The sequence below is a fragment of the Sorex araneus genome, chromosome 4 (assembly GCF_027595985.1).
Source record: "Sorex araneus isolate mSorAra2 chromosome 4, mSorAra2.pri, whole genome shotgun sequence".
In the NCBI taxonomy this organism is placed as follows: domain Eukaryota; kingdom Metazoa; phylum Chordata; class Mammalia; order Eulipotyphla; family Soricidae; genus Sorex; species Sorex araneus.
Genome location: NC_073305.1, coordinates 164,992,308 through 165,016,199, shown reverse-complemented (window position 1 = coordinate 165,016,199; position 23,892 = coordinate 164,992,308). Strand labels below are relative to the sequence as shown.

Genomic DNA, 23,892 nt, shown 5'->3' with positions numbered 1-23,892 from the left:
GCCCTTGCACTGTGCAGTGTGCCAGTCGTCCCACTGGGCACTGGTGGTAAGAATGGACCCTGTACCTCGAGTGCCAACCCAGGCTTGGTGTAGAGGAGCTGTGGCAGGCAGGCTCCGCCACTTGCAAAGTGCAGATGGAGAAACTGGTTTGGGTTGGGTCGTTTTATCTTTGGGACACGGAGAGTTATAGCTGCCAGGGACATTTAACAGGATGTTGGCAGTGTTGAGTCCTTTTGAAAGAGACTTGGGGTTTAAGCTGTGTGGAGATACGAGGGGAAGTGACAAAGTCGAAAACTTGCAGAGAATCAGAGTGTGCGCGGTTAGGATGTTAAGCGGATCTGTGCCGTGGCACGCAAGAGGGTTTGAAAGGGTTTGGGGGGTTGACGGTTGTAGGCAGCTCACAGGGATAGAATGCGCATGCTTTGGGGGCCGGAGAGATAGTACTGGGTCAGGTGTGAGCCTTGCATGTGGATGACCGGGTTTGACCCTGGCATCCCATACGGTCCCCTGAGCGTGGCCAGGAGTGATTGCTGATGTAGAGCCAGGAGCAACACCCCTGAGCATTGCCAGTGTGCCCCCCTCCCCCCCAAAAAAAGAATGCTTATGATTTGCATATGGGAGTCCTGGGTTTGATTCCTGGCACTATACGGTCCCCTGAGCACTATAAGGAGTGACCCTTAAACACAAAGCCCTTGAACACAGCTCTGACCCCCAAACCAAAACCAAAGCAGAAGATCAGAGGGGCTCCTGTCCTGCATTCCTTTCTTATTTTTTTCTTTGTTTTGTTGTTGTTTGTTTTTTGTGTCACACCCAGTGGTGCACAGGGCTTACTACTCCTGGCTCTGCACTTAGGGATCACTCCTGGCAGGCTCAGAAGACCATATGGGGTGCCGGGGATTGAACCTAGGTCTGCTGGCATGCAAGACAAGGAATCGAACCCCAGTGGACTATATTTCTCCAGCCTTGTTCCACGTTTCTGAAAGTCCTCTTCCCTTAACGGCAAAGCAGGTGAACTTGAGGCCTGAGAACTACCCCGACATTGGATGAACAAAAGGGCAAGTGCAAACTGGGTGAAATGAACACAGATGGTTGAAAAGTTTCCTGACTTCATTGCAGCTTCCTGTCACTTAAACTATATTCTGAGGGGCTGGAGTGATAGCACAGTGGGTAGGTTGATTGCCTTGCATGCGGCCAAGCCGAGTTTGATTTCCAGCATCCCATATGGTCCCCCGAGCACTGCCAGGAGTCATTCCTGAGTGCAGAGCCAGGGGTAACCCCTGTGCATCTCTGGGTATGATCCAAAAAGAAAAAAAAAATATTCTGAGCCAAGCTGGTTACCTACTCTAAAATGGTTGGCCTGATGAAAGAAGATTGAGGGGCTGGAGAGATGGTACAGTGGGTAAGGCTCTTACCTTGTATGTAGCCCCCGACTTGAGTTCAGTCCCCAGCACACACTGAGTGTCCCTTGAGCCTGGCCAGGAACGATCCCTGAGTACAGAGCCAGGAATAAGCTGGAGTACTACCCAGTATTGGGCTGGAGTGAGCACAGCAGATAGCGCGTTTGCCTTGCACGCAGCCAACCTGGGTTTGATTCCTCCGCCCCTCTCGGAGAGCCTGGCGAGTTACCGAGAGTATCTCACCCACATGGCAGATCCTGGCAGAGCCTGGCAAGCTAGCTACCCATGGCGTATTCGATATGCCAAAAACAGTAACAAGAAGTCTCACAATGGAGACGTTACTGGTGCCTGCTCAAGCAAATGGATGAGCAACAGGGTGACAGTGACACAGTGATACTACCCAGTATCACCCCCTAACTTAAAAAATAAAAAGGAAAAAAAGAAGATGGATCCAGAGGAAGACAGTACTGCCCTATTCCGTGCCCCGAGACAGCCTCTGGACCCAGGCTGTGAGGTCAGCTCTTTACTGTCCCCAGCCTGCCAGCTGTCCTGCGTGGCCAGTTTTAAACTTGCCAGTGTCCTGCGTGCATGAGCCAGTTCTTTCAGATAAATGCCTCTCCAGTGGCACACACACTATTGCCTAAACTATTAAACCTTTTTTTTTTTTAAATGTAACAAACAAACAGAAACAGATAGGCACACGTGGCCATGCATGTTTCTCTGGAGAACCCCTGACCAGTGCAGACTTCCGTGTGACTGAGTCCAGTTGTATTTTTTTTCTGCATTCTGTCCCTAGCCTTTAGCTTCGCTCCAGACCCAAAGTGTCTGGGCTGCTTCTCTTCTCCCTGGGGAGTTCCCCGACTCTACCCTGGCCCCCCGGTAGGCGCCCTCTCTGGTGTGGTTTTGCGTTGCAGTCGTGGTTGGCCTGTGGGCTTGTGTTGAGCAAAGTCTGTGTCCTTCCCTTGTCTTGGTCCCTAGGTTATGGAGGGTCTAGGAATGTGTCACTCTGTGGCCAGTGAAGGAAAGCGTTTAGCCTAGACGGTAGGAAGATGTTGGAAGAGGCCCCGCAGGGAAAGGAAGTGCCAGCACGGAGCTCCAGGGTAGGTTGGCAGGCATGTTTCTGGCATCTTTCGGAGACCGCATAGCCCTGTACCGGAAGGACAGTGGGTGTGAGTGTCTGGGGATCTGGGCGCCACTGTGTTCGTGGTCAGCTTGTCATCTATTTGCTCAGACACCGCTGCAGCAGTTATAGCAGGACAAACAAGACTCACAGATACTTCAGAGGCATTTTCAAGAAAACACCGAAGCAGGGCCAGCGAGGTAGTACAGGAGGTAAGGCCCTTCCTGGCCTTGCATGGGGCCACCTTGATTGGAATTCCAGGTACCGCGCATGGTCCCCTGAGCACCATCAGGGGTCACTCCTGAGCACCGAGCTAGAAATAGTCCCTGAGCACTGCCAGGTGTGACCTCCCCCCACCCCCCCATTAATAAATATCATAACATAACAAGGAAACAAGAAGAAATTACTTTAACTTGGAATTTTTGTTTTGTTTTGTTTGGGGAGGATGCTCAGTGGCTCTGCATTCAGAAATTACTCCTGGTGCTGCTTGCGGGCACCTTAATGGGATGCCAGGGATTGGACCCGGGTTGGCTGTGTGCAAGGCAAGCACCTCACCTGCTGTAGTATTGTTCTGGCCCCTGATTTTAAAAAATTTCTTAAATGAAAAATTAAAGAAATATTTGGGTCACATTCAGTTGCACTCAGTGTACTTTCTTTGTGCTCAGAGGTTTCTCCTGGAAGAGCTTGGGGGTGGGGGGCATGTGAAGTGCTGGGATTCAAACCTGGGTCAGCGGCATGCAGGGCAAGTAGTAAGCTGGTTACCCATTTACTGCTCTGGTCCAAGCTGGGAATACTTTTAGAGTGTAGAGCTTCATTTTTGTTTTGTTTTGTTTTTGTTTTTTGGGGGTCACACCTGGTAATGCTCAGGGCTTATTTCTGATTCTGCACTTAGGAATCGCCCCTCGCAGTACTTGGGGGACTACTTGGGATGCAGAGATCGAACCTGGGTTGGCTGCATGCAAGGCAGTCGGTTTACCCACTATACTCTCTCTTTGATACCTAAGACTTTTTCTTTTCTTTCTTTTTCCTTTTGGCTTTTTGGGTCACACCCGGCATTATCTCCTGGCTCATGCACTCAGGAATCACTCCTGGTGGCACTCAGGGGACCATATGGGATGCTGGGAATAGAACCCGTTTCGGCCGAGTGCAAGGCAAACGCCCTACCCGCTGTGCTATTGCTTCAGCCCCTGACACCTAAGACTTTTAAAAAATTATGCTCGAGCAAACATGGCAGACTGTTGTATAGATTGCTTTATTGTTTGCATTTTCCAAGTAAATAAGTCATAAAATCTTTTGCTTGTTAACAGCACATTCATTTTAATACAAGAAGATATTTAAAAAGTTTGTATTTTAAATATGGACTCAAACATATTTGTACATGTATCTTTATATACTTGACTGTTACTTCCTAATAGTTAATGAATAATTAGTAATGGAATTTTTGGATCACAGGTAGCCAATTTTATTTGCAAAATGAGTCATTTCCAATATGTTGCCCAATACCCCGAAGAAATATTTTGCCAACATCTACATCCGCTAGTTCCAGTGGTGTATGAAAGTTCCGTGAGCTACATTTTAAGAACATGTACAGGTATGTAGCTGATTTCTCTTTCTTCCAGATCACTTTTTTTTACCCCCCTACATCTTGAGCTTTCTACATAAGCTCTTGTTCGGCCTGTTAAGCCTATTAGTGATTCTCCTACGATAAATTAATAGTCATCATCTATCCATGCTTGTTGGAACAGAATGCCCAAGCATCTAAAATATGAGTAGCCAGTCTTACAGCATTCACAAGTGACTCACTTGTTTGTTTGAAATGAGACGAGAAGGGAGGAGACACATTAAATGACTTATGAGTCTTTCGTGAAGGAGTGATCACACCGCACAGGACCAGAGGACTCGCCCTGACCCCAGCCCTCGGGGATGAAGTGTAGCACATTAAATCATGGCATATTGTCATAAAATTCCAAGTGAAACAGCTATTAGTTAAAAATAATGTTTTCCCAAGGGCCAGGATCCCATGATTTCGGTACCTTAATTTGTCTACAGCGAGACATCTTGAAAGAGAAATACTGTAGCCTCAAGTAGAACTTTTTCTCATGGATTATAATTAGAATTAAATTTGCGATACTATTTAGGAAAATGTAAGAACCAGCATTGTAAGAGCACAAAGCGGTTTATGGAAACGATGAGGCTTACTCTTATTTTCGTTGTTCGAAAGCTAACTTTGTTTAATGTAAATGGTTGTCATTTGTTCTAGGACCATTTGAGGCAGGTCAATATTTTTTTAGAAATAATTCTGGTTGAATAAATAAATTTGATCTTTAGAGAGAGGATATAGCAGGTAAGGCATTGCCTGACGTAACGGCGGACCTGGGTTTGATCCTGACATGACATGTGGCCTCCTGAGCCCAGTAAGGAGTAATCTGGAGCCCAGAGCTAGGAGTCAGCCTTGAGCACAGTCAGAAGTGGCCCAAAAACCAGAAAGAAGAAAAAATAAATTAAATTTGAACTTATTAAAGACTTTTTTGTTTATGGGGTGTGTGGTTGGGTCACTAGTCAACTAGCTTTGACTAGTTCTCTCTCTTGGAGAGCTTGGCAAGCTACCGAGAGTTTACTGCCCGCATGGTGGAGAGCCTGGCAAGCTCAGCTCTCCATGGCGTATTCATACTCCAAATACAGTAATAATGATGGGTCTCATTCCCCTGACCCTGAAGACCCTCTAATGCGGCACCATTGGGAAGGACGAGTAAAGAGAGGCTGCTAAAATCTCAGAGCTAGGATGAGTGGAGACATTATTGGGCCTGCTTGAGCAAATTGATGATGAACAAGATGACAGTGATGACAGTGACAGTGTGACGGTGGTTGGATTACACCAGAGGGTGCTTGGACTATTCATGGCTCCGCCTGGGGACCATGCGGCTGTATGCAGTGTTTGTTAAGTGGAACAGTCTGGTTGAACCAGGGTTGGTCATGGGCAAGGCAGCTGCTTAATCCTCCCTGTTTTACCACTTTGGTCCCCCTTCATCTTTTTCTTTTTAATTAATTAATTAATTTAATTTTAGATATAGTTTAGTACCGTGTTTACAAGTGTTTTTCCTTACCTTTTTGTGCATCCAGCCATACATTCCAGTGCTGGCCTGGCACTCAAGCTTTAAGGGGCTTTCCTTTTCTTTTTTTAGGTCGATTGAGATTTTATTTAGTTAATTAATTTATTTATTGAATCACCATGATATACCGTTTCAAAGCTTTCATGATTGAGTTTCAGTCATACGATGATCGAACACCCATGCCTCTACCAGTGCACATTTTCCATCACCAGTGTCCCCAGTATCCCTCCCGTCCCACCTCCCCACCCCCACCCCCACCTCTATGGCACTTTCCTTTTTACTCTCTCTCTCCTTCTGGGCATGATGGTTTGCAATACAGACACTCAGAGGCCGTCATGTCGGGTCCTTAGTCTACTCTCAGCACACATCTCCCATCCTCAGCCATCCCTCCAGCCGTCATTGACTTACGGACCCCTTCTCTATCCCATCTGCCTTTTCCCCCGACACACGAGATAAGCTCCCAACCGCGGAGCAGTCCTCCTGGCCTTGAAGGGACTTTTCTAATTGATGTTTCATTCACTCTCCATTTTGCTCTGGGACATTGTAGGGATTTCACTTTTCTAGCCAGAAAATGAAGTCATTGTGTCATAGGATCAGGCCTGCTGTTTCTTTGGTTTGTTTGCTCACAGGCTGCTCTCAGCTCAGTGCTCAGGAATTGCATTTGGTAGTGCTCGGGAATCCAGGTAGTACCTGGGATCCAGCCAGGGCCTCTGGCATGCCAAAAATGCACACAGAGCTGTTTCTCCCAGTTCTGGCTTTCTTTATCTCTATTTATTGCTCTTAACACATGTAGTAAAATGTAAATATGTAATGTATAAAATAAAAATTAAAGTTATCTCATGTTTAGTCATCTATTTTTTTAAAAAACTGAAGCCTTGGGGCCAGAGCCGTAGTAGAGCAGGTAGGGTGCTTGCTTTGTATAAGGCTGACCCCAGTTTGGTCCCTGGCAACCCCTGTGGTCCCCCCCGCCAGCACCACAAGGAGTGATCCTTGAGCACAGAGCGAGGCCAGAATCTGTGAGCATTGCCGGGGGTAGCCCCAAAAGAAAACAAAAAAACAACATGAAATATTATTTAATAATTGGAATTTTGAGAATATACAGATAAATGTGAAGTAGTTCTCATGTTATTAACAAATTAAGGGGACGTTTGGGCCTGAATAAGTCTGGCATTCTGTGTCTTTTTTCTGCTTTCCTGCCCCGGAGTTTAAGGGAGCAGTGCTTCGAGAGAACACGTTTCTAGGGAATTGCGCTGGCCAGTTTGATTCTTTGAATCCCCAAGTGGAAGAACTAAGGCACACGTTGGCCGGAAATTCCGTGTGCTCAGTCTCAGGTGACTGAGAGTTGAAACAGATGTTCCAGCAAAGTCCGCTGAAGAGGTAGTGGATGTGTCAAAAAAATGAACAGATCTAGGAACACAGGGTGCTGGGGAGAAACAGGTGTGGTTCCTGCTGCTGGTTGGAGTTAGAGCAGTGAGGTGAAACCTACGGGCATCTAAAGTTGTGCAGACCTTTTATTGGGGGGGAGAGTCGGGCTTACTCCTGGGTCTGTGCTCAGGGATCCCTCATGGCAGTGGTCGGGGCTCCTGTGTGGTGTTGCCAGCTGAACTGGGGTTCTGGGGTTGGCCTTATGCAAACAAGCACCTTAACCCAGATACTATCACTTGGCCCCATGGTGTAGACATTTTAGAAACAGGTCTCTTATTTTGAATGAGCAAAGGGCAAAGGAATGTGAGGTGCGAGGTGGGGGAAAGGCACTGTGCAAATGATGCTTTCAGACAGGGCGTGGCGGCACATCACTCTCACTCTTCATTATCCTGTGATGGTATTTGGCCAGCTGCACTTTACACGCAGGGAAGGCAGTCAGAATACCATGAAATAGTTTGCTCTTTGATTTTTTTTTTTTAGTTTCAACTTAATTTTTTTTAATTGAATCACCATGAGATAGATTATTACAAAGCTGTTCATGATTGGGTTTCAGTCATACAGTGTTCCAACACCCATCCTTCCACCAGTGTACATTTCCCAGCATCAGTATCCCCAGTTTCTCTCCCATCACCCCCCAAGCTCCCTACTCCCAGCTTGCCCGCCTTTGTGGCAGGCACTTTTCATCTCTCCTCTCTCTCTCTCTCTCTCTCTCTCTCTCTCTCTCTCTGGGCTTTGTGGTTTGCAATACAGATACTGAAAGATTATCATATATATCCCTTTATCTACTTTCAACACTCAATTCTTATCCAAGTGTGATCATGTCCAACTATTATTGTCATACTCTGATATTTTTGTCATTCTGGTGCCTTTAAATGCTCACGGAGCCAATTGCTAGACGTTTGAGTATCATTCTCTTAACTCCAGATCTCTAACTGAGCAAGAGATGCCTAGGATTACTGTCGCTCTTCTTAGATTGTAGAGAAATATGAATTTTCCTTCATAGCTACTGTTCAGAAATGTCTTGAATCTAGTTAAACTTTTACTAGGAGTCAGAAAAAATCTGAGAGAGAGAGAGTGGTTTTGAAAGATTGAAATTTGGAATTAGGGGATAGAAAACATGATTCAAGTAGTAGAGAGCCCATGAGGTCTGGAGTGGGACCCCTGGCACTGTTTCACATGGTAAATGAGATCCTGGGGTCACTTCCCAGTGGGGTCCCAGGTTCACAGCAGAGTGCGTGACCTCCTGCCCACTACAGCGAGATGAAAGGAAAGGGCGAAAGCTCTATTTATGTCTAAGAAGCCTTATGTCTACATACGCACATAGACATGCAAAGGGAGACAATTTTTTGTTGTTTCATTTTGCTTTTAGGGTTACACCTGGCAGTACTCAGGGGTCACTCCTGTCTCTGCACTCAGGAATTACTCCTAGTAGTGCTCAGGGGAACATATGGGATGCTGAGGATTGAACCCGAGTCAGCCGCATATAAGCAAATGCCCTACCTGCTGTACTTTCCCTCTGGCCCCTGACAAATAAAGTTTTATTTAAAAAGAATTTGGGGTGGGGGGGCAGAATCAGAGCAGGGGAATGAAGAGGTGGCACTTGGGCAGTAGTGGAAGGCCTGGGATACTGTGGTGATGATGGGAGACAGTAATCAGTGCCACAAATAGTAACACTCTTACAATCATAGTGCCTGTAGTGTAATAAAAATTAGAGTATTTAAAAAGCCAACAATCGATGTAAGTAAAGCAAGTTGCACATGCGGAAGAGAAGATGATAGTGTCTCCAGCCTGTGCTCTTCTGAAATGAGTCTCAGGACCTTGCTGGTGGAATGATTGTCTCTGCCTTCAAGTATATAGCGCCCTCTTTGTCATGGTAGTCAACCCCTCTGATCATTTGCTTATAAAACTTTCCTGAATTTTTTTTTTTTTTTTTTTGCTTTTTGGGTCACACCTGGCGATGCACAGGGGTTCCTCCTGGCTCTGCACTCAGGAATCAACCCTGGCCGTGCTCAGGGGACCATATGGGATGCTGGGATTTGAACCCGGGTCGGCCGCGTGCAAGGCAAACGCCCTACCCGCTGTGCTATCTCTCCAGCCCCATTTCCTGAAATTTTTAATAAATATGTTTATCTTTAAATTTCATCTCCTGCCCCCGCACCAGGCTGTCTTCACTGGGGCCCCCTGGAGGGGGGTGGGTTGAGTTTTCCTCCCCGCCCCAAGCAGAGTCCCAGTAGCTGAAAACCTCAGGAACCCAGCCACAGCTATGCTCAAGGCCGCTCTCCACATGCTTGGAAGAGCCTCACGCATGAAGGAACCCAGGTATGCGGGACCCAGGGCTGAGATCTCCAAGCTTGCTCGGATCGGGACTGGGCCTCCTCTACCCAGATCCCCCGTTTTCCAGTAGCTTGGCAGTCACAGCCACGAACTGCCCCCAGCACCATGTAATCTCATCAATGGCCAAGATCCAGAGACTATAAAACAAAGCTCCCAGAAGAGAACAAGGCAGAATCTCGCATGGCAGAGCCTGGCAAGCTACCCGTGGAATATTCGATATGCCCAAAATAGTAATAATAATGGGCCTCATTCCCCTGAACCTGAACGCTACAGAGATGAATGAGATGTTACTGGCGCCTGCTCAGGCAAATCGATGAGCAACAGGATGACAGTGATACAGTGATCTTTAAATTTCAAAGTATTTTTTATTGAAATAACAGTGCACTATAACATTATGTGTTTTATTAGAAATCAATAATTTCTATGTAGTAACAGAAAAGAGTAAATTTTTTTCTTCCTAGTTTTAGAATATAACATCTACAACAGGAACCCCCATGCGCACCCCCCTCACCATTTGTACTGAGATCGCCTGGTTTACAGCAGTTCATATGTTACTGTTTTATCCTTGCAATGCCGTGCCACCGCCCCCTGCCAGTGGCAATGACCCTCCATCACCTCTTCATCTCTCTTCTCCTCCATAGGAGTTTTCTTTAAGATAGGGAAGAATGGAATATTCTTTACTCAAGATGCAGTTTATGGGTGTCTTTAAAACATTATGGTTATAACTACACAATGGAATACTATGCAGCTGTTAGAAAAAATGAAGCTATGAAATTTGCATAGAAGTGGATCAACATGGAGAGTATCATGCTAAGTGAAATGAGTCAGAAAGAGAGGGACAGACATAAAAGGACTGCACTCATTTGTGGAATATAAAGTAACCTAATAGGAGACTGACACCTAAGGATAGTTAAAATAAGGGTCAGGAGGACTGCCCACCGGCTTGATAGCCGGTCTCATGAGCTGGGGGCAAAGGTAGCTGGGATGGAGAGAGGAGCACTAAATAAATGGCGGTTGGAGGGATCGCTTGGGATACTAGATGTATGTTGAAAGTAGACTGTGGACTGAATATGATGGCTGCCTGTTACCTGTATTGCAAACCCAAACACCCAGAAGGACAGAGAGAGTAAGAGGGGAAGAGGCATTGTGCCTGCCACAGAGGCAGGAGGTAGGAAGAGGTGGGGGTGAGGGAAGGGAGACTGGGAACATCGGAGGTGGAGAATGGGCACTGGTAGAGGGATGGGTACTTGAACATTGTTTGACTGAAACGCAATCATGAAAGTTTGTAAGTCTGGAACTGTATCACGATGATTTACTAGAATTAAAAAAAAACATTATGGGATAGATAACATGTATGCAGCTGAAAACCCAATAATCTATCTTATAAAGTCTGCCATTCTGAAAGAAGGTGCTGAGGCTTCAGGTTCCTCGATCAAGGTGCCCTGGCTGTTCTGTGTTAACCCAAGAACATCCAGTCTTCTCGGAGCCACTCGGCAGCGAGTGAATCGCCCTGTGAATGTGAGAGCACGGACAGCCAGTTCAGACAGTAGAACATCAACTGTGAGTTGAAATAGGAGCATGCGTGTGTGTGTGTGTGTGTGTGTGTGTGAGTGTGTGTGTGTGTGTGTGTGTGTGTGTGTGTGTGTGTAGATGAGGTGGCAGACAAGTGCATACAGAGAGCGGAAGAGGAGGTCAGGCTGAAATCCTGTATAAATTAGAATTGATCATTGCTAGTGATAAAGGTGGACCCAGCTAATGAATGCCGGTATTTAAGGAAATGTGTTTTCATCAGGGTTGCCCTCTGAGGGTCAGGCTTGGTGGTGAGAACCTGTCTCAGCTTTCCTGATCATGTAATAATGTTTTCTTAGCTGGGTCATTTGTACGTGCTGTTGCCATGACCCGGGCGAAGGGGTCAGTTTCAGAAAAGAAGCTGCTTAAAGCACAGACGTGACATAGAAATCTTTAGAGTGCCAGAGGATGGGGCTGGAGCGATAGCACAGCGGGGAGGGCATTTGCCTTGCACGCAACCGACCTGGGTTCGATTCCCAGCATCCCGTATTGTCCCCCGAGCACCGCCAGGGGTAATTCCTGAGTGCAGAGCCAGGAGTGACCCCTGTGCATCGACGGGTGTGACCCAAAAAGAAAAAACAAAACAGTGCCAGAGGAGAGCATGGTTTTGAGGGATGAATGGCAAGTTGATGACTGTGCGTTTATAATCTTCAGTACCGTGCACGTTGGTAGCTCTTTCTTCTTGGGCTGCAGCCCATAGGCTGAGACCCTCTCCACACTCTGAGCTCGTGGGCGGGTGCTCGGGGCACCACGTAGTGCTGGGGCTGGAACCCACCTGCCACCAAGCAAAGTTTGCGCTTGGCCCGTAAAAATAAACTCTGTCCTCTTCTCATTTTATTTTTTACTTTCCACCTTTGGGCCACAATTGCTGGCGCTCAGGGTGACTCCTGGCCCTGCCACTCAGGAGCTACTCCTGGCGTGGCTCGGGGCACCATCGAGGATGTTGGGGATGGAACACGTGTCGGGTGTATGCAAGGAAAGCGCCTTCCCCGCTGTACTATGGCCCCAGGTCTGTCCTCTTCTCATTCCTACACGTTTCCCCCCCTCCTCTACATCCTTGTCCCTCTGTTCTTCCAGAGCCTCTTTCTGCCTCACCGAGGGGATTCAGTGCTGCGTGTGGTGCTAATGTCTCCCCCTCACCCACCCGCCAGCCCCTGGATAGATGCTCCCTAGGAGTGTTTGCAGAGGGAACAGAAACCCTGCATTCTGGGGAAACGGACGTTTTCTCAGGTGACCAGAGGTCCCACAGGTCAGCAGTGCAGAGGTCAGGGCTAGGCATCTCCTCTGGGGGGAGGTGGGAACTGATCACACGGGCGTTTGCTTGGGACCACTTGTGGGTTGGTCTCTGCCTCGCCAGCATCTAGTCACCGCGGAGAACAAGGCACGAAGAGAGGAGCAGGCAAGGCTGTCCCCTAAAGAGGGTTTGGGCTGCCGGGGGCGGGGGTGGGGAGGGCTTGTCATCTCTTTCTGGAAGCCTCTGCCTATGTCACACAGGTGACGACTGCGCTGCCACCAGCTGCCAGGAGCTCTTGGTTTTTACTGGCAGGCGGCCGCCCTGTTGGTTGGTACGTGAGGGGATGCGGTACTGGTCCTGCAGTGCAGGGCGTGCCACAGAAGCTCTTGTTACCCCGCCCATTGCATTTGGATTAATCCTTTGAAAATAACTGCTGACGTCAAGTGAGGGCTGAGGAGACAGCTCAAGGGTCTGAACATGTGCTTAGCTTGCAAGATCCCCAAGTTCACTCCCCGCACCCCCGCTGTACCACATCCTCTCCTGCGTACCACTAGAAGCCACTCTCCTGAGCACTGGAGCCAGGAGTAGCACCCCAGGACTGCTGGTTGTCTCCTCTTTTTTCCACGGAAAAAACAGTACTCCATGTAGCTTTTTTTTTTTTTTTTTTTTTTTTTTTTGCTTTTTGGGTCACACCCGTCGATGCTCGGGGGTTACTCCTGGCTCTGCACTCAGGAATTACCCCTGGTGGTGCTGGGAGAACCATATGGGATGCTGGGGATCAAACCTGAGTCGGCTGCGTGCAAGGCAAATGCCCTACCCGTTGTACTATTGCTCCGGCCCCACTTTGTGTAGCTTTAATATTTTTAGCTTTCGAATAATTAAAATGCAAAATCATAGAGCCTTCCTTCTATGGGAAAGGAAAAGCCAAGTGTAAATTTGTTTTCGTGGTGACTGCAGTCCATTTCTCTCTGACTGTTGCAACACTGTAAGTGGGTTAGAACTCACCCCAGACTCAGCGTTGGTTTCCCAGAGGTGCCGTCCTTCAGTAGCCTCTGGGGAGCTCTGTGTTTCAGGGCAGCACGGAGAGTGATCAGGTGACATGGGACCTCTCAGCTCGGGCAGCTTTTGAGCTGGTGGGCCAGGCATGGCCGCTGATGTACTGAGAGCGAGTTAGACACGGAGGTACCCGGGAATGGTCTAACAGGGATTGGGGCAGGAGGGCAGCTGGGCGGGCTTTCTGTGTAAGAAGTGTGATGACTTGATTTCCAATTTTTCAATCCGCCTTGTGTCTTTATACATTAATGAAAGATCTTGTTCTGGCTGGAGTGATAGTACAGTGGGTAGGGTGCTTTGCCTGGCATGCAGCCGACCCAGGTTTGATCCCCAGTGCCACCAGGGGTAAGTCCTGAGTGCCGAGACAGGAGTAAGCCCTGAGCATTGCTGGGTGTGACCCCCCAATTAAAAACCAACCAACCAACCAACCAGAAAAGGAAGGAAGGAAGGAAGGAAGGAAGGAAGGAAGGAAGGAAGGAAGGAAGGAAGGAAGGAAGGAAGGAAGGAAGGAGAGGGGAGGAAGGAAGGAAGGAAGGAAGGAAGGAAGGAAGGAAGGAAGGAAGCGGAGGGAAGGAAGGAAGGAAAAGAAGGAAGGAAGGAAAAGAAGGAAGGGAAGGAAGGAAGGAAGGAAGGGAAGGAATGAAGGAAGGAAGGAAGGAAGGAAGGAAGGAAAGAAGCAAAGAAGGAAGGAAGGAAGGTCGGTCTGCGTTCTTCGATCTAAAATGGAGTTTCATGCTCACAAAGTCATGATCCAGAAAGAAAACACGGCCATGCAGAATTGTAGTCTGTACATCTTTTCAAATCCTTTTCAATACACTATAGAGCTGATTTGAAAGGGCCGCGCGGGGGCCAGGGAGATAGCCCAATGGGTGTGCACCTGCTTTGCATGCTGAAGCCCAGGTTTGAGATCCCTGTAGAGAGAAGCCACTGGTTGGCTTTCAGAGACACAGTCAATGCTCATTGGCTCTGGGCATCCTGCTGCGTGTTTCATTTGCATGTCAGAAATTGTATTCAAACCAGACACCTCCTTGGAGTGTCATTTATTGTCTCTTTCTTTTCTCTTTTCTTTTCTTTTCTTTTCTTTTCTTTTCTTTTCTTTTCTTTTCTTTTCTTTTCTTTTCTTTCCTTTTCTTCTCTTTTCTTTTCTTTCTTTTTTTCTTTTATTTTGCTTTTTGGGTCATACCCGGCAATGCACAGGGGTTACTCCTGGCTCTGCACTCAGGAGTTACTCCTGGCAGTGCTCGGGGGACCATATGGGATGCTGGGGATCGAACCTGGGTCAGTCACTTGCAAGGCAAACACCCAATCAAGTGTACTATTGTTCCAGCCCCTCTCTTTTTACTTTCTTTTTATTGTCATTTTTGACAATATGAATGAACGATTGGAGGCTCTTTGTGTTCCTGGAGCGAGCAGATATCACTGTGCTACACTAGCACTCGACAGGGACAAATGGCGCCCGCTCGAGCAAATCGAAGATCAACAGGATGACAAGTGATACAAGTGACAAGTGATCTTGTCATTTATTGTGTCTTTATTGTCATTGATTGTGTCCTGCTGATAGTTGGAAGGCAGGAGAGAGAGGGTATTATCGGCTATACCCCAGGTGCTCAGGGGTTATTCCTGGTTTTCTGCTCAGGAGTGACCCCTGGCACTGCTGTGGGGGAGGGGGCACCTTCTGTGGTGCCAGAGAGTCAAAAGGGTCCGAACTGAAGCTGCTGCGTGCAAAGCTGACACCTTCCTCCTGCGCCCGCTCTCCGGCCAGCCATGATTCTTCAGACCTGGAGAACTGACGTGTGGTTTTTCCCCGACTTGGGTGGCTGCCCGGTTGGTGGATTGGTGAAACCAAACTTCAGGATCACGAGCCACATTTAAAAAGGATGAAGACTAGGTATGGGGAGATTCATGGTTCTTTTTTTCATTTACTTTTTGTTTTATGTCCCACATATGAGAGAAATCACAGTGGTAGTCTTTGTCCACCTGTTATTTCACTCTGTTCATTCCTGTTGATGCAAATGCAGTTTCATTTTTTATTTCTATTTTTGTAAGTAGCTGGAAAGTGGTTCATTGTGTAGAGACACCATGTTTTCTTGAGCTCTTTGTTGACTGTTGGGCACTTGAACAAAATAGAAACTAGGTTGTTTCTAGTTCTTGGCTAGAAGTCACGTGCGCATTATAGTGCTAAAATATTTATGGGAATGCATTTATCTCTTCAGATGAATCTTATTTGTTATTCTGCAGGTAAATACTCCAAAGTGGGATAAGTGAATCATGTGGAATTTCTATTTTCAGTTTGTCATTTATTTTTATTGTAGTTTAGACAACGTGGGTATAATAGTGTTGATGTGTGTGATTTTCATGTACAAAGTTACCTCCCTTCACAGTCACCAGTGTGACTGTGTACCCCAGAACACACCAGTGTACCCCAGACCCTCCACTACTGTCCTTAAGTCTTCCCTAGCCCAGTTTCAGTTTTTCGGACAACTTTCTCTTCTGCTTCCCAAAAAGGCTGTGTGTGAAGTTACATTCCCACGACAGGGCACAGGGTTCTTTTCTTTCTAGAGCCTCGCCAACATGGGGATGCAAAGATTACAACACAGGCTTCACATGCAGGGCAAGTGTGCTACTATTGAGCTCTTCATACAGCTTTGTGAATAATAGTCATGTTCATGGTGTGGGGTGATACTTTATTATTTTGATTTGCATTTCCCTAATAATGAACGTTGATGTCATTTTTGATTTTTCTTCCTCTGGCTATTGGCCATCCATGGTTGTTCTTCCCTTCCTTCTCTTCTGTCTTCTTTGGACCTCGTTTTCTTCTTCTTCCTTTGCCTTCTTCCCGACCTCCTCCTCTTCCTTTCCTTCCTCTGTGCTTAGGGGTCACTCCTGGCAGTGCTGGGGGGACATACACGGTGCTGGGGATTGAGCTGGGAGGCATGGCAAGGCAAGCTCAATATGCCTTGTATGGCGAGTGGTGCTTCCTCTCCAGCCCTGCACATCTTTGGAGAAGTGTGTACTTTAAAAATAAAAAACTGTGTAAAAATTTAAAATATATCCATTGTATTTATTTATTTATTTAGCTTTTTGGGTCACACCTGGCGATGCACAGGGGTTACTCCTGGCTCTGCACTCAGGAATTACTCCTGGCGGTGCTCAGGGGACCATATGGGATGCTGTGAGTCGAACCTGGGTCGGTGTCGTGCAAGGCAAATGCCCTACCCGCTGTGCTATTGCTCCAGCCCCAAATATATCCATTTTAAACCAGGGTTTACGTGTTTGTTTATTGCATGGATATTTTTTGCATATTTTGGAAATTCACTCTTTGTCAGACATTCGATGGGCTGGTATATTCTCCCACGTAGTTCAATGTCTTTTCATTTTGACACGTTTCTTTCTCCTGTTCGAGAGGATTTTAAAGTTGATGTGGTTCTCATATATGTTGTTTTTCTTTTTCTTTTCCTTGTGAGTGGAGTCAAGCCCCCAAACCCATCTCTAAGGTGGGGGTCTGGGAGTGTGCAGTGTATGTTTTGTCCTTTGTACTTTATTTTTTTTAATATTTTAAAAAATTTATGTATTTTTTAATTAGTGAATCACCGTGAGGGTACAGTTACAGATTTACACATTTTCGTGCTCATGTTTCCCTTATACAATGTTCGAGAACCCCTCCCTCCACCAGTGCCCATTCTCCACCACCAATAAACCCAGTATCCCTCCCACCCCCCAGTCCCATTTCCCCCCACCCCACCCTGCCTCTGTGGCAGGGCATTCCCTTTTGTTCTCTCTCTCTAATTGGGTGTTGTGGTTTGCAATAGGGGTGTTGAGTGTCCATTGTGTTCAGTCTCTAGTCTACTTTCAGCACGCATCACCCTTCCCGTGCGTGGTCTCCAATCACATTTTACTTGGTGTTCCCTTCTCTATCTGAGCTGTCTTTTCCCCAGAATGTGAGGCCAGCTTCCAAGCCATGGAGCCAACCTCCTGGTACTTACTTCTACTATTCTTGGGTGCTAGTCTCCTACTCTGTTATTTTATATTCCACAGATGAGTGCAATCTTTCTATGTCTGTCTCTCTTTCTGACTCATGTCACTTAGCATTGATACTTTCCATGTTGATCCACTTATAGGCAAAGGTCATGGTTTCATCCTTTCTAACAGCTGCATAGTATTTCATTGTGTAGATGTACCAAAGTTTTTTTAACCAGTCACCTGTTCTCGGGCACTTGGGTTTTTTCCAGATTCTGGCTATTGTAAACAGTGCTGCGATGTGTCTTTTGTACGTTAGGATCTTGTCCGAGCCTTTGACCATGTTGGAGAATGGTGTTAACCTAGTTTCGTTCTTTTGCAAATGACTTCTCCCGTGTCATGTCTTGAAGATTCTCCCTCTTCGTGGTAAGTTCTTGGCAACTTTGACATAAGTTCATTGGCAATCTATGAACAGAAGTCTGGTTTATTTTTTGTCTCCCCCAGGGCAGCAGTTTCAGACTTAATGCGGCATTAAAGAAAAAAGTAAGTTTCCAATAGTATCAATACTTCCCAAAATAAAATGTGAAGATCTAGGCTTTGAGAAAGATTGAAATGCTTAAGACAGATGTCATCTAATTGGACTTGGAGATAAAGTGGGTGTGGAAAGCCAAATTGGCTTGGGTGCAGGCTGAAGAAACGGCGAGTCACACCCTTGCTAAGCGTAATTCACCAAATAATGTAATTTCTGTGTGCTTCAGTGCAGTTTCTCAACCTCCTCTTCTGACCTTATTTCCTTCCTGGATCCTCCTGTCCTACCAGTTGGCCCCTTGGTTTCAAACCATGACCCTCCTTCCCAGACTTATGCCAAATGGACTCTCCCAGAGGCCCGCACAGGAAGCTCTCTGACCTTAGCTGAAAAACGCCGGCCCATGGTTGCTCGTGGCCAGGGAGGCCGGAGAGGGGAAGTGTTGGGTGCTGCTGCCCTTTGACTCTCCCAGTGTGCGGACTCAGTAGTCCTAGAGGAGGGACCTGAGCTAATTCTGACTCGTTAGTGCCTCCCAGTTCCAGGGCCTGTCTCACACTGCGTAGAACCCGACCCGCGGGTGATTATAATAAATGAGGGTAATTAAAAAGGAAAGTCGGGGAACACGCCACGTTGTGGGTGTGTTTAATTACCTGGCAGGTGTTCAGATTCGAGTGTGAAACTCAGGGGTAAACAATGCCCTTTCTGTTGGAGACGCTCTTTTGTTCCTTTCCTCTCAGAGGGGGATATCTTCCATCCCTTAGAGAGCAAGAATGATGGAGTGAATGAACGGGTGTGTTGCTCAGGAGCTTATGTTTTTATTTGTTTTACCTCAGCGTATTTGAATTTTCCTGATGGACTTCCTCAGTAACCAAATCCTCCAAAAAAATATTTATTCAAAAATGGGAACTTGTTTTTATTTATTTATTTATTTTTGTTTGGTTTTAGTATTCGAAAATTTAGGTTTTTAAGGTCCTGGGATGTAAGCATGAATTAATTTCTTTCTGATAATGAGGTGTTATGGATATATTTTATATCCATATATATTTTATATATTTATATTTATAGATATCTATTTCATAGATCAAAGATAAGAGAAGTAAATGTTCTTTGAAGATTATCAATTACTACAAAATACAACTGCTACCAAAGTTCTGTGTGGCTAAGAGTAACATAAGAAGCAATGTTGATACTGAAATGCACTTACTATGCCACATTAACTTTAGGTAGCACTGTCATCCCATTATTCATTGATTTGCTTGAGTGGGCACCAGTAACGTCTCCATTGTGAGACTTGTTACTGTTTTTGGCATATCGAATATGCCACAGGTAGCTTGCCAGGCTCTGCTGTGTGGGCAGGATACTCTCAGTAGCTTGCCAGGCTCTCCGAGAAGGACAGAGGAATGGAACCTGGATCGGCCGTGTGCAAGGCAAACTCCCTACCCTCTGTGCTATTGCTAAATCTTTAATCCCCAAAATGTTTTGAAGTGATTTTATATATAATTTTAAAAATTTTATTTATTTATTTATTTATTTATAATCATGGGGGACTTCTTGCCAGGCTGTTTTCACTTGGGGCGCCCCAGAGGGGGGTGGGAGAGAACACTCCCCGCCCCAAGAGACATAACCCTGGCAGCTGACCTCCACTGCCTAACTGCCGCCACGTTCTGGATTGTGTGACACATTATAAGACACTTCCTACCCATTTTCCACAATTACCACATCTTATTTGATGGAGTTCAGACAGTAGGCAACAAACCACAGGGAGTTATATATATAAAATACACACACACACACACACACACACACACACACACATACATACATATCTCTCAGAGAGCCTGGCAAGCTACCGAGAGTATCCTGCCCACACGGGCAGAGCCTGGAAAGCTACCCGTGGTGTATTCGACATGCCAAAAACAGTAACGATAGGTCTCATTCCCCTTACCCTGAAAGAGCCTCCAATTCTTGGGAAAGACGAGTAAGGAGAGGCTGCTAAAATCTCAGGGCTGGGAAGAATAGAGAAGTTACTGGTGTCTGCTCGAGTAAATCGATGAACAATGGGATGACAGTGATACAGTGATTTATAATCACACTGTGTGGTGCTTGGTGGTCCTGACTTAGGGTCATTTCTGGTGGGGCTTAGTGGTCACCTGGTGCCAGGGATTGAATCCAGGGCTTCTGAATGCAGAGTGTACATTCTAGCTCTTTGAGTTAACTCTGTTCTCTTTTTGCAAATTGTGTATTCAGTCTAATCCTAGTTTTGATAGCACATCCAGAGATCAGGCCCAACTTCTCTGTTCATCTCTGCTCAGCAGTACCAAAACATCTTTAGTACTGAGATTTTGAATGAGTACTTCCTATGGATTTAATAAAACTTTTGTTTATGGTACCGGTGAAATAGCACAGCAGGTAGGGACTTGCCTTGTATGTGACTGACCCTGGTTTGGTCCCATGCAGGACATATATGATCCTCTGAACCCTGCTAGGAGTGATCCCTGAGTACTGAGCCAGCAATAAGCTCTGAGCACTGTTGGGTATGGCTCCCTCAACCTTCCAAAAAAGCAAAAAAAAAGTTTTTTGGGGGGGAGGTTATCTTTTTTTTTTTTTTTTTATTCTAAGTACTTTGCACTCTTAGCCAGTGGTGAGTAATGACTGAAGTCTTTTATGGAACTTGGACCTTTGGATGAGTTCACAGTTATCCTCTCAAACTAGGTTGCATTACCTCTGTCTCATTCCTTTCCATTGACCTATCAAAAGTAATATGTCACATCAGGAAAGAGAAGGCAGGTTTAGGTAATTTCAGAGCAAGTGTTGAAATTTCATCATTTTTACTGCAGCCGTTCTATTGTGTTATCTTTTCATAACTTAAAATGATGTAAATGCTGATTCAGCCAATTGGCTCGATGAAAGAGAGTTGCACAAGGACCTCTGAGAAATAAATGTCTTGAAATAGTAAAGGAAGCCAATTCCCTAACACGCTGCTGCAGAAGGAAATTGAGGGAAACAGAAGTTTGTGAGTTTCTTAGAATTCTTTGTGTTTCTCAACACCCCTTTGTTTATTTGTTTGTTTTTTTGTTTGCTTGTTTTTTTTTATGCCCCACCCAGTGGTGCTCAGGGACTGTTCCTGACTGCGTCCATGGGTGGTCGGGGAACCATATGTGATACTGGAGATTTGAACTGGGGTCAGTGAAATGCAAGGCAAATGTATGAATTACATTTTCAAATCTCCTGCCCTACAACTCTTAACTTTTTTTTTCTCCTCTTTTTTCTAGAACGTGTCTTCTACAAATGCAGATATATTTATTTTTGTTTGTTTTTTTGGCCACCCCAGCTGTGCTCAGAGCTTATTCCTGACTCTGTGCTCAGGGGTCCCTCCTGGTGGGCTCTGGAGTGACCTGGAGACCCGAATGGGTGTTGGGGATCAAACTCGGGGTGGCTGCGTGCAAGGCAAGCACCCTACCTGCTGTACTATTGCTCTGGCTCCTAAAATAATATGTTGAAGAAGAAAGGACCAGCCAACTTTTAGGAAAAAAACCCAAAATGATGAAGTCATCAATATTGCACAGTTTTGACATTTAAGTTCGTAGACACGCATAGTGGTTAAGCAGATAGGTTTCATGGCACATTGTCGCACTGCAAAGCAATGTCAAACAACTGGGATGCAGGCAAAGATCACTTGCTCTGATTTTGATTGGCTCACACAGCCTGGTGATGTGGCTTGATGGCGAACTCATACTTTGCATGTATGGAGCCCTGGGTTTGATTCCCAGCACCTCCAAAAACAAATACAGATCTATTAAAAAAAAAAGCCTTTTAGAAATAAAATCCCATGGTTCTTTCCAGCGACATTAGAGAAAGGAATCAAGACCTGTGTTACATATACGTAGAAGAGAGTGGGGGAGGGAGGGAGAAGGAGAAGGAGAGAGAGAAGAGAGAAAGAGAGAGAGAAAGAGAAAGAAAAGAGAGAGAGATCTGCTTTATAAACGGTCCAGAGAGAGAGAGAGAGAAAACGAGAGAGAGAGATCTGCTTCATGAAAGGTCCAGGGAGAGAGAGAGAGAGAGAGAGAGAGAGAGAGAGAGAGAGAGAGAGAGAGAGAGAGAGAGAGAGAGAGAGAGAGATCTGCTTCATAAAAGGTCCAGGGAGGGAGGGGGAAAGAGAGAGAGAGGGGAGAGAGAGAGAGACAGAGAGACAGAGAGAGAGTGAGAGAGAGAGAGAGAGAGAGAGAGAGAGAGAGAGAGAGAGAGAGAGAGAGAGAGAGAGAGAGAGAGAGAGGAGAGATCTGCTACATGAAAGGTCCAGAGGCTCATGTTTCAAAATCACGTCCTTGGCTTGAGGAAGACAGAACTAGTGAAGCGGAAGTGGCCTTTGGAATGAGGGCATTATTTTCTTTTCTAGTGAGGAACTAGAAGACTGGAGCAGAACCCACACCTCCCCAGGCAGTGGTCAGTGGGGAGTTCTTGGTGGAAAGTGAGCTACCGTTTCCACCCACTCTGCCCGTTTGCCCGACAGCCATCCTGATGGGGTGGGGGCGGGGGAGGGTGCAGTGTGCAGACTTTTCTGTGATCACCAGAGTCATCCTCCTTGTTCCGCTTCTTCAGAATTATGTGACACATAATGAAGAATGGGGTAAAATTAAGAAGTTGTGCACAGGCAACTTCTTAATTTTACTAATAAGTTAGTTTGACAATTGAAATACCACGAGGGACCGGAGCGCTAGTACAGCAGCGAGGGAGCTTGCCTTACCTGGGACTAGTCGGGGTTTGATCCCTGCCCCGCATACGGTCTTCAGACCACAGCATGCCATCAGGAATGATCCCTGAGCACAGAGCCAAGAGTAAGTGCTGAGCAATCTTGGATATGGCCCAATATTTTCCTCCAAAACAAAGCAGAACAAAACCAAACCCCCCAATATATCAAGGTGTGGATGTTCATACCAGCTCTATTCAGTCTGGCTATTAAGTGCTTGACTGTATTCATCATACCAGTAAAATTTTCCTTTCTTTTCCTGTTCTGTCAATTTTGTCTGTTATCTTTTTCTGTTATTTTGATTGGAAACCTTCTTTTCCTTTGTTGCAGAGAGGAAGGGGTGGGGGGAGAGGGAGGGAGGGGGTGGAAGGGAGGGAGAGAGAGAGAAAGAGAGAGAGGGAGAGGAGAGAGAGGGAGGGGCGGGGTGGGTGTGGGTTAGGGTGTAATGGTGGGAGGGAGGGGCAAGGGGATGAGGAGAGATGGGGGAATGAGAAAAGAAAAAAACAGCTTATTATAGCTTCATGTGACTGGCTGGCAAGATGAGCCAAGCTTGCAGAATTATCGGGCAAAAAGAATAATAGCCTCCTTGTTATTTTTGCTTGAAACTTTATTTAAACCCTGTGGTTTACTAGGTTGTTCATAATGCAGTTGTTTCAGGCGTTCAATGTTCTGATACCCACTCCACCGCCTGTGTGACCTTCCTTCACCAGCGTCCTCAGTTTCTCTCTCTGCCCAAACCTGCTACCTTAGCAGGCACAAAATAATTTGCACTCTATTGCTTGTTGCAATATATATTTCACCACGATGTTACACAGTCATCGAGGACTTACTGAGCTCGTAGGTACTGGTTGAACCTTCCGTGTTCTTGTTTTCGGTCCGAGTGAGCTTTGACACAATGTCCCTAGCTAATTTGCTATGCTCCTACGGGGCTCTCAGTACTATGAGTTTGGAGGTGTGTGCGGCCTCGTATGTGTCTGCGCACTCCAGGAGCTGTGGAACGGGGTGATTCAGATCAGCTGTGGTGGGGTGGCTCTATGCTGGAGAATGCTGGGTGTGGTGGGGTGCAGGGGCAGGGCCTATCCTCATCCCGAGAAGGCGCTAGAGATCTCAGCCTGGAGGCTGGGCATACCCGGGATGATTCAGCAGCAGTGAGATTAGTCCTCTTATGTTACTGTTGTTTTGTGTTTTATTTTTGGCCACACCTGGTGTTGCTCAGGACTTATTCCTGGTTCTGCACCCAGGGATCTCTTCTGGCAGGCTCAGTGAACTAGATGGGGTGTCGGGGAACGAACCTGGGTTGGCCATGTGCAAGGCACGCGCCCTACCCTTTATACTCTCACTCCGGCCCCTGCTTTTGGTTTTGAGGGGGCCTTGGGCCATGTCTAGAGGTACTTGGGGGAACCATATGTGGTGCCAAGGA

The 23,892-nt window shown here is 46.4% G+C and overlaps 1 protein-coding gene across 3 annotated transcripts in view; it reads left to right on the top strand.

Moving 5' to 3' along the window:
* Positions 1-23,892, top strand: part of NHSL1 (NHS like 1) — a 283,461-nt gene that overhangs the window by 32,218 nt on the left and 227,351 nt on the right. The gene's annotated exons all lie outside the window — the stretch shown is intronic.